This window comes from Phyllostomus discolor, chromosome 5, assembly GCF_004126475.2.
Source record: "Phyllostomus discolor isolate MPI-MPIP mPhyDis1 chromosome 5, mPhyDis1.pri.v3, whole genome shotgun sequence".
Taxonomy (NCBI): domain Eukaryota; kingdom Metazoa; phylum Chordata; class Mammalia; order Chiroptera; family Phyllostomidae; genus Phyllostomus; species Phyllostomus discolor.
In genome coordinates this window covers 76332688-76343668 of record NC_040907.2, presented here as the reverse complement: position 1 = coordinate 76343668, position 10981 = coordinate 76332688, and the positions used below count along the sequence as shown (strand labels likewise).

Genomic DNA, 10981 nt, shown 5'->3' with positions numbered 1-10981 from the left:
AAAGAAAGGAGAAACTGCCCTAAATTGGGACAGTTACAGCATCATATAAATGTTAATTTCCTGGTTTATAATTATACTTTGGTTTTATAAAGTGTTATAATCTGGGGGAGTGGGGTGAAAGTTGCACACAGATTAACTGTAGTATTTTTGAAAATTTTTAAAAATCTAAAATTATTTCAAAATAAAAAATAATAATAAGTAAAAAAAAAGAACACCTCTAATTCATTATCTGTCTTTTAGTGATCTATCATATTTCCACTGAGGCAATTTCATTCTTCTTGTAGTCCAAGTCAAAATCTTTGAAATCATCCTTTCTCTTTTCCCCCCTCACATCCTCAATCTATTCTACACAAAACTTTAGGAGTGCGTCTCTAAATATGCTCAGAATCTAATCATTTCTTATCACCTGTACTGTAACCTCCTTAGCCCAGGTGATACCATCAGTGCTTGGCTGGATTCTTGCAAAAGCTTTCTAACTTAACTTCTTGATCCATTCCTCTTCTTCTAACCCTCAAAGGATCCCATTCCAGAATAAAAGCCAAAGTTCTGACTATGGCCCAGGGGCATATATGATCTTGTTTTATTCATCTTCAACCTCCTTTCTTATCACTCATTCCATTCCAACAACTCTCATCTGCCTGCTTTCTGTTGACCAAGCCAAGCCTGCTCCTTTATTAGTGACTTGCTATTGGGTGTGTTCTTTTTCCCTAGAATTTCCTCTCCCTCACCCACATTCCCTAGCTAATCTCCTTATCTTTTTCAAGCATAAAGATCCTTTTTCAGTAAGCCTACTCTGACCACCATCTTTATAAATTGCAAACACTCACTCTTGGTTCTTCTTAATTTGCTTTAATTTTTTGGCTATTTTTATAACCTTTGAATCAAAAACATAATTTTATTTATATCAAATTTATTATATATTGTTGATCTATATTTGCTAGCATATAAACTCTTAAGAGGGTAGAGATATTGGCCTTTTTTTTTCTGAGCATTAACACAGACTTTGTATGCTGTATGCACTCAATAAATATGTTATTATATGACTCAATAAGTTTGCTACTTGATTCATATATTACTGAAGGACAGAAAACATCATATGTCTCCTTCCCACTTTCCATACTTATAGGCAATCAGAGAGTTAGAAAACAGATACAAGTTATTTGTTTAAAAGTCAAAATAATATGTAAAAATAAGTTTAGCCAGAATTCTTTTGGTAGCAAATGAAAGAGACCCCCTCAAATTTGCTCGAGGGATTAAAAAGGGAGTAATATAGTTGTTTACAAAACTGAACATATGGGATGTAGGGGGCTGAGTTGTCTTCAGAACATACTGATTTCTCCCTTTTTCACTCAGCTCTACTTTCCTCTGAAGGGGCTTGAGTCTCAGGCAGGTGTTCTCCACAGGGCAGTCCTGGAACCGCCCCAACCACGGGAGGTTCTCCCTGGTGGGTGAGAACCTAGAATTCACTCTGGCCCGCCGTGGGCTCCCTGCACTCTGGTAGAGGAATGTGGTGCTCTCATTGCTGTGGCCTGGGCCCCAGGCACAACCCCAAACCAGTTGTGCTGATGGTGGGAGAAGGAAAAGTTGAAATTAATTACAGAATTGAGCCAAACCAGTGTATATACATTTGTAGTATTGGAGAGCTGCTATTAGAAGTATGGTACCCTGACCCCTAGTGGTTAGATTACATGGAGAACATTTAGCAATTAGTCCAAAGGAAACAGCAGGTTCACTTCACATCATGCTTGTATATTATTTTTTTTTCCAGTTTTTAAAAGAACATCAGTGTCCTTCTCTTCCATTCTCTACGTTGAAGCTGACACCAATTTGGGGCAAATTTTCTTTGCCATAGTTCTTTCTCCCCTATCTCTATGGTCACCATCTTTCTTCTTGGCTTCATATGTAAACTGCTGTGATAGTATCCTAACTTATTTCCTCATTTTCAGTACTTTAGGAAAAGCAATACTTGAAAAATCTTCCTAAAAATTGTTTTAGTTATACGGTGTCCATCTGGGGAATTTACTCTGACAAGTTATCAATTGCAATAAAAATCCCTGCGTCTACCATTAACTGTCATGTTCCCCAATCCTTCTTGCTTGAGAAAACACAATTAGCTTTCTGTCACATGCAGTGGGAAGCTTACATAAATAACAATATGCTTGCATAATACATATGCTTGCATATGCTTGCATATTGACCTGTTGAACTTTAAAAATTGAGAACATTGTCCTGTCCCATGTGTCTCAGTTGGTTGGGCATCATCCCGCAAAGTTACAGGTTGCCAGTTTGGTCCCTGATTGGGTAATGTATGAGAAACAACCAATCAAAGTTTTCCTCTCACATCAATGTTTCTCTCCCTTTTTTTTCTCTCCCTTCTCCTCTCTCTAAAAATAAATAATTAATTTTTTTAAAAATGTTGAGAACACATTACTTATACTTTTCTTGCCTTATATAAGAAGATTAATCCATTTTGAATTTCATTCTATGAAAGTTCTCTAACATTTTACACAGGAAATTCCATGTATACTTATTTTTATTATTTTTTAGATTTTGTTTATTTATTTGTACATAGAGGAAGGGAGGGAGAAAGAGAAGGAGAGAAACATCAATGTGTGGTTGCCTCTTGTGCACCCCTCATTGGGGACCTGGCCTGCAATCTAGGCATGTGCCCTGACTGGGAATTGAACCAATGACCCTTTGGTTTGCAGGCCAGCTCTCAGTCCACTGAGCCACATCAGCCAGGGCTGTTATCATTTTTTGAGTGAATTAAATGTCTAATTTATTTCCCATAAAAAGATATTTGTTGGTACAAATTTATAAGCACCCTGCTAATTGCTCAGATCATAATATGCTAAATCTAAAATATATGTTCTTAAATTATTATAAGTTTCATAATTTCTTCTTTCTTTTTTGGTTGGTGGCTGAGAAAGTAAGAATTCTCTAACTTCATTATTATTCACATTTCTCTTCAATTTTCATTGTCAAGACTAACAGAAAATTGAATCAATCACTCTGAAGGCTTATAGATTTTATTCCTCATTCCCCTTATCATTCTTTTACCTCCAATGTTTTTCTCTAATTGCATTTTTTAGTGAAAGCGTGCAGTTTTCTTCTTCTGAAGTATTCCCATGGAGTTGTTTAAAAAAACTCCACTAGCTCTAGTCAAGATGGCTGCATAGGTAAAATGTGGTACTTGCATTCTCCCACAACCACATCAAAATTACAACTAAACTATAGAGTAACCATCATTTCGAGTTGACTGAAATCTAGCTGAATGTAGATCCTACAACTAGGGATTTAATGAAGAAGCTACATCGAAACTGATAGGAGGGATGGAGAATGGGAACAGGCTGGTCCCACACCCACTTGTGGCAGACAAAAATCAGAAGAAATATCTTGGCTGAAGAGGTCCCCCTGAAGATTGAGGGGTCCCAGCCCCACAACAGGCCTCCCAGCCCAGGGTTCTGTCTGTAAAAACCAGGTGAATTGAGGCTGAGAAAGAGTCCCAAGCAGTTCCTTTTAAAGGGTCCACATGTGGACTTACTTGGACTCACTCCCTCTGAGCTCTAGTGCGTGGGTAGCAGATTGAAAGGAATCAGGCTAATGGCTGGGGGATAGGGGCAGCTTTCTGCCAGAGAAAAATGTTGGCAGAGGTCATCATTGCTTTTCTGAGGCCCCTGCCCGCCATCCAACAAAGTCAGCAGGTGGGGAGCTATATCTGAGTCTCCATCAAATGGGCTTATACTGTTCATCCCACCCTCATGATTCCCTGAGACTCCATCCTACCCAACAAGTGGGACCACCCAAGCTGTTTCCAGTGACTTTTCCATCTGAATGGTCTGGTTCATGCTTTACCATGGGGGTGTCAGAAGGAGAAGAGAAAGAACAAGAAATTTAGAAAACTATTAAAAAAAATAATGACAGAAAGCTTTCCTAATCTGGTAAAGGAAATAGACAGACAAGTCCACGAAGGGCAGAGAGTCCCAAATAAGATGAACCCAAAGAGGCCCAAGACACATAATTAAAATGCCAAAGGTTAAAGACAAAGAGAAGATCTTAAAAGCTGCAAGAGAGAAGCAGTTAGTTGGCTACAAGGGAGCTCTCATAAGACTGTCAGCTGATTCCTCGATGGAAATTTTGCAGGCTAGAAGGGAATAGCAAGGGATATTCAAAGTGATGAAAAGCAAGGTTACGATACCCAGCAAAGTTATCATTTAGAATTGAAGGACATATAAAGTGCTTCCTTGAGAAAAAAATAAAACAAAACAAAAACAAACAAACAAACAAACCCTGAAAACTAAAGGGGCTCGTCACCATCAAACCAGTATTGCATGAAATGTTAAAGGGTCTTCTTTAAGAAGAAAAACAAAAAATATAAATAAAATACCGATAAATACACACCTGTCAACAGAATCTAAAAAACCAAAATAAATGAACAAACAGAACAGAAACAGACCCACAGATACACAGAACATTTTGACAGATAGGAGGGATGTTGGGCGTAGGTGGGTGAAAAGGTGAAGGGATTAAGAAGTATAAATTGGTTCTTACAGAACACTCGTGGGGGAGAAGGAAAAAGGACTGGTGGATGTGGACAACATATGGTGATTGCTGGGGGGATGGGATATAAGGGGATAAATGGTAATGGAAAAAATACAATAAAGATTGAGTTTTAGAAAGATTGGAAAAAAAGAATAGTGACAGGGATATAAAGTATAGCATAGGAAATATAGTCAACAATATTCTAATAACTCTGTATGGTGTCAGAAGGGTATGAGATTTATCAGGATGATCACTCAGTGAATTATACAATGTCTGATCACTGGGGTATATACCTGAAACTAATAAAATGTATATCAATTGTAATTGAAAAATAAAAAATAATAAGAAAACTGAACTCAAACTGCCTAAGATTCAGTTTTTTCCTTTGGAAAAGAAAACAAAAACAAAGGATAATGAAAGGAAAGAGTACTCCTAATTATCAGACTATTTAGTCAGTTATTGTGTTGAATAAATTTGATAATTCACAGAAGGCATAATATAGTTACTGACAAGCATTTTTAAGTTGTTAAACATGACAACTCTTACTATTATTTTGTAGATTCACTTGCATTTTTAGTACTATATACCAATTGGGCTTTTTTTTTTTACTACCAAACATTCATAAAATATTTAATACTATGTAATGGGCTAAATCCATTAACAATATGGGGTGTCAATTCTTGTGAAGTTTACAACCTTATCTGAGAGACAAAGCATAAAGACTTAAAATTTGTAAACAAAATGTGGAATAAACATACAACAGAATGTTATTCAGTCTTAAAAAGGAAGGAAGAAATTCTGACATGCTACAACAACATGAAAGAACCTTAGATAACTCTAAGTGAAAAAGACACAGTTAAAAAAAGGACAAATATTGTAAGGGGTACCTAAAGCAGTCAAATTCACGCAGACAGAAAGTGGAACGGTGGTTGCCAGAGGCTGAGGCGAGAGAGAAATGGAAATTGTTTGATGGGCACAGAGTTTCAGCTGGGGAGGCGAGAAAGCTCTGAAGATGCAAGGTGGTGATGGTCGCACAAATATTGTGAATGTGCTCAGTACAGTTGTACTGAACTGTATAATTAAAAATGATTAAAATGGTAAATTTCATGTTCTGGATGTTTCATCACAATAAAATACTTAAAATTTATATATTCATAATAAGGAAAATTAAAGTTCCACACTACAATGTAACAGATAAACTAGTAAATTATAAATCATCAAATGCCATTTTAACTTTCTTAATAAAATGTATTCATTTATTTTTTGAATAAACAATACATTTGCATGGCACAAAAATAGGAGTTCTGGCCAAGATGGAGGCATAGGTAGATATACTTCACATCCTCACACAACCAAAAAAAGGATAAAAAACAATTTAAAAACAAAAAATAGCCAGAACTGCCAGAAAATCGAACTGCATGGAAGTCTGACAATGAAGTAATTAAAGAGGAAACATTCATCCAGACTAGTAGGAGGGGCAGAGATAGGAAACTGGAGTGGAGAGGATGCAAGGCAAGGTGGACAGTGGCAGACCAGGCAGTCCCACATTCACGTGTGGATAAACCAGGAGAAACAACTGGGGAGCAAGACAGACCTTGCAGCACAGTGTTCTAGCATGGGAAACTAAAGCCTCAAAACCTCTGGCTGTAAAAACCTTCGGGGGTTGCAGTGGTGGGGGAAACTCCCAGTCTCACAGTAAAGTCTGTTCGAGAGACCCACTAGGTCCTAGAACATACACAAGCCCACTCACCTGGGAATCAGCACCTGAAAGGGCACAATCTGCTTGTGGGAAGCGAGGGAAGTGATGGGAAGTGGGGTGAGATATGAGCAAGCAGTATTGTTCCCTCTTGGACTCCTTTCTCATATACAGTGCCAACAAGGAAGCAATGTGGGTTTTCCCTCCCTGGCGAATTTCTACAGCTCTACCTCTTATAACATAACAGCTGCACCAAGACAAAGAAATATGGCCCAAGTGAAAGAACAGATAAAAGCTCCAGAAAAACACTAAGTGGTGAGGAGATAAACAACCTATCAGATGCAGAGTTCAAAACACTGATAATCAGGATGCTCACAGAAATGATTGAGTATGGTTGCAAAATAAAGGATGAAATGAAGGCTACACAAAGTGAAATAAAGCAAAATATACAGGGACTCAACAGTGAAGGGAAGGAAACCAGGACTCAAACAATTTGGAACAAAAGGAAGAAATAAATATCCAACCAGAACAGAATGAATAAATAATTCAAAAAAACAAATAGAGGCTTAGGAACCTGTGGGACAACTTTAAACATTCCAACATCTGAATCATGGGGGTGCCAGAAGGAGAAGAGGAAGAGCAAGAAATTGAAAACTTATTTGAAGACATATTGAAGGAAAATTTCTCCAATCTGGTGAAGGAACTAGACGTGCAAGTTCAGGAAGCTCAGAGAAGTTGGATCCAAGGAGAAAGACACCAATATACATCATAATTAAGTTACCCAACATTAAAGATAAGGAGATAATCTTAAAAACAGCAAGAAAGAAGGAGACAGTTACCTACAGAAGAATTCCCATAGGGCTATGAGCTAATTTCTCAAAAGAAACCTTTCTGGCAAGAGAAGCTGGAAAAAGTATTCCAAGTCATGAAAGGCAAGGACCTACATCCAAGATGACTGTCCAGCAAAGCTCTCATTTAGAATGGAAGGACAGATAAAGTGCTTCCCAGATAAGGTAATGTTAAAGGAGTTCATCATCATCAAGCCCTTATTATATGAAATGTTAAAGGGACTTACCTAAGAAAAAAACATAAAAAACTATGAACAGTAAAATGACAACAAACTCACAACTATCACCAACTGAACTTAAAAAAACAAAAACAAAAACTAAGCAAATAACTAGAAGAGGAAGAGAATCAAAGAAATGGAGATTACATGGAGGGTTATCAGTGGGGAGGAGGAGAAGGGGAAAATGGAGGAAAATGTACAGGGAATAAGAAATATAATTGGTAGGCACAAAACAGACAGGGGGAAGCTGAGAATAGTACAGGAATGGAGAAGTCAAAGAACTTATATGTATGACCCATGGACATGAATTAAGGGGAGGGGGAATGTTGGAGGGAAGAGGGTATAGGGCGGAGGGGAATAAAGGGGAGAAAAAATGGGACAACTGTAATAGCTTAATCAATAAAATATACTTAAAAATAAAAGGTACAAAGTGTTATACAGGGGAAAATAGATCTTCCTTTAGTCACTTAGTTCCTTATCCTAGAGATAACCTCATTACCAGTTAGTATATGTTCTACCAGAGATACTATCTATCTGTCTTCCAGTGAGTATAGTCACCTATTGCATATATTCAGTGAGTATATTCACCTATTGTGTATGTGGTTTCAACTTTCTTTTTTCACTTAATAATGTCTTATCACATTAAATGCAAACTTGTTCTTTTTAAAGGGCTGTGTAGTAGATATAAAGACAATATATTTGACCAATCTCCTCATTAGAAGCCAGAGAGGGTTTCCAGTCTTGCTCTTTCAAGCAGTTTCAAAGAATAATCTAGCACATATGTCATTTTGTTAATTGTGAGCATTTCTGTAATGTAAATTCCTGGAGGGAGGGTCACTGGCTTTTCATATCATTCAGAATATGTCCCTAACTAGACAAAATTCACTAAAGTGGTATTGGTGTTTCTCATTTTATGCAAAAACTTGGAAACATCTTTGTATCATTTGCTGTGGCACCTATCAATTACCAAATCTTGCTAATATTATTTCCTCAGTATCTTTTCTGTCCTTCCATTCCATTTACAATTCCTCACGGTTCCAGCTTAATTTAGGCTTTCAGCATTTCTTCACAAATGAAGTGTTGTATTCCGCCCATCCTCCTGAGAGAAGAATTTGCCTCAAGCACTTAAATTCTTGTCTCTATTTTGGCAAACAAGGTTCACCTTAATCTGGTCCTTGTACTTTGCCTCTCCAGCCTTCTCTAGTACTACCCAACTATTTTTGCTTTTATGATGTACAATAATAGTTCACAGTTTCAGGCTTCCATGAATTTGCTTTTTGTCTTCTCAGCCTGGACTACCTTTATCCATTTCCCTTACTTCATCCCTGTGGGAAGTCTTGACCTCTCCAGGCAAGAGGAGGAAGCTCCCCTTTGTGATCTACAGGTCTGCATTCATTTTCCATGATGATTGCTATTCTCTACTCAAACTATTTCCTTGAAGTAGACTGAAATAGTAGTGGAAGTGATCTTTTCTAGTTCTAGCATCAAGCACAGTATTTGATGTCATGTGGTGTGCAGAAGATAAAATTTCTTTAACTGAATTTAACTAGAGCTTGGGGAAAAGAAGTGGAGCCGTTCATTCATTCCTGTTAATGTTAAGTGGTGATTATGTGCTATGCAGAGGGACTACAGCCAAGAAGATTACCTAGGGCCTGCTTTTTGGGGTTTAGTGAAAGAGACAACACAAACATACAGTTATAATTCACTGAATGAGGACTGCAGTGGGCCCCTGGACATAGTTTAGATTCTTTATGGATATGGATGAGCGAAGGGTGGCATTTTAATTTGAGGGAATTGCACTAGGAAAGGCATTTATAAAGTAAGGCAATTCCTCCAAAGCACTGTGAAACCCATAGTCAGACATATAGCTCATGATTTCTGACTTTCTGTTCATGGCTCATGGCCTCCACTTTCGAAAGTCTTCTGGGGAACAGAAAGTCAAATAGTGCCTTGGAGAAAAAATAAAGTGAGATAACACGTGTAAAACACCAGGTCAGAATCAGTATACTCCACGGAAGTTCTCTTTCTCTGTTCAACTGCTTTACAGTTTAGCTGCTAACTTGCTTGGTGTTTAGTGACCTATATTAAATTTAATCTACCAATTTTCTTTCTCTGTCCTTTTCTATTCTCTTCCCTAATATGACCTCTTTTCACAAAAGGTTGAGTAAGCTAGAAAATGTAATGAAAAAAGTAGGTTCTTTGGGAGTCAGGAAGAACTGAATTCATCACAAAGGTATTACTGGGGGAGTAACTTTGGGCAAGTACTTAAACTCCAGTTTCCTCTTTTGTAAAATAATATATAATAATAAATAAGTCAATAGAAGATGTTTATGTAAAGCCCTTAACCTTAACACAGTGCCTGGCACACAGTAGGTACTGATAAGTTAACTGTTAACTGGTTCTAAGAATCCGATGCCTTGGGCGTGTATTTTTGCCTCAGCAGCCAAAAGAAATGTAAGCATAATCATTACTAAACTAAATTAAAGCAGAACTCGCGCTTCTGCAGTGATGTAATTTGATCTCCCCGGGCCACCGTCGCCGAGCACGCGCAGTTGAACGTGGCGGGACGTATGTGTCATGGCGAGCTCCATCTGAAGTCTGTGCTGTTGCGGAGAGCGGTGAGTTTCTTTGGTCTGCTTTGTTATTTCTCGACTACTGGGTAAGGGTGGCAGGTGGATCAGTGTGGGGCACAGTGCGGCCGGAGCTCGTTTCATGGCGGAGCCTTGTTTCCCCAATTATAGTCTTCGCTGGTTTATTTCGCAGTTAAAGAGGGACCTGCCAGCTGGGATGGGGGAACGGGGAGGTTGGGAGTGCTGCCAAAAGTGAGGACAGGGTCCTTGGCCTCAGGTGGTGCAGAGCTGTACGGAGTGTGAAGGGATCTCGTTCCTTATTGTCAAGATAAACTTTACTCGTTCTCCCACTTTCTGAGTTAGTGATTGTGTAGGACGGGAGGAGGCTGTCGCAGTTATTTAGCTTTCACAGAGCTGTATCTCATTAAGAATTTAAGCTGGAGTCGTAAGAGTAGATGTCCTGTGTTTTCACTTTTCATTCTCGTTTAGTCATAAAATCAGTCTGCATATCAGGGCGACATGTGTCTTTCGGATGGAAGGTGATCTGGATGCCTACCTATTTCATTCCTCATTTCCGTTTGGTAGTTCTTGGTATTATTACTTGAATCACGCAGACTGATAGTGCCGGATAGTATTTCTTACTGTTGCCAGACGCTGGATCCTAGTCATGGCAAATATGGCAGACGTCAACACACTTGCTCTAATCATTAAGAAGTTGCAAGTAGTATGGGTCATAATTAACCCTGCTGTATAAGACAGTGTTTTATGGAGGCTAATCTCTTTTAGGTAATTTTTTTTAAAGAGTTCTTACTGTGGTTTTGTGAACTTGTTGTGAACTTGCTTTTTCCAATCAATTTTTATTTTCCAGACCAGTCTTTCAAGAGGATTTGAGACTAATTGCAGATAATCAAGGTATTCACTTATTTTAAATCTTTTTTTTGTTTGAGTGACATGTTACACATTATATAATATGCAAAAAGCCCAAGTTCTTAGTAACTTTACCACCATCATTATATGGATATGCTATGATCTCCATATCACTAAATCCAAGAAACATTTTCATTTATTTTACTTAACCATCTGTCTGTGTTAGGTTACACTGAGTCC

The 10981-nt window shown here is 38.0% G+C and overlaps 1 protein-coding gene across 3 annotated transcripts in view; it reads left to right on the top strand.

Annotated features, from left to right (window-relative positions):
* Window positions 1-9837: 9837 nt before the first annotated feature.
* The window catches only part of CDKAL1 (CDK5 regulatory subunit associated protein 1 like 1), a 649842-nt gene continuing 648698 nt past the window's right edge, over window positions 9838-10981 (top strand). For 2 of the 3 annotated variants that reach the window (XM_036026451.1, XM_028511592.2), the window contains exons 1-2: window positions 9838-9922; window positions 10743-10786. The gene's annotated coding sequence lies outside the window, so the exon portion shown is untranslated. Of the gene's footprint in view, window positions 9923-10742; window positions 10789-10981 lie in introns of all 3 variants that reach the window. The other variant, XM_036026452.1, reaches the window with a different exon arrangement.